A 300-nucleotide genomic window follows, 5' to 3' on the forward strand; every position below is an offset into this window, starting at 1 on the left:
GAAGAAGAGGAAGAAGATGAACAAGACTGAAGAAGCTAGTGAGATAAAAAAGAGGAAGCAAGAGAGAAAGATGCCTTGGAAAGAACCCCTCCTCCTAAAGACGTATCCCACAAACTTTCTCCCTCTTCATGTCTCGCCATCTAGCTACTTGAGATGACACCGTACGCCCTGTGCTATAACGTCTTCTCTTTACTACAGGCCGTCTCCTCGCTTTCTGGCCTTTCTTTTCTTCTTTCGTCTTCTTATTTAGCTCTTCTTCACTTTAGCCCGTCTGTGTTCTTCTCTTCTCTCTTCTTTTCT

Source organism: Cystoisospora suis (assembly GCF_002600585.1).
Source record: "Cystoisospora suis strain Wien I chromosome Unknown contig_6367, whole genome shotgun sequence".
Classification (NCBI taxonomy): domain Eukaryota; phylum Apicomplexa; class Conoidasida; order Eucoccidiorida; family Sarcocystidae; genus Cystoisospora; species Cystoisospora suis.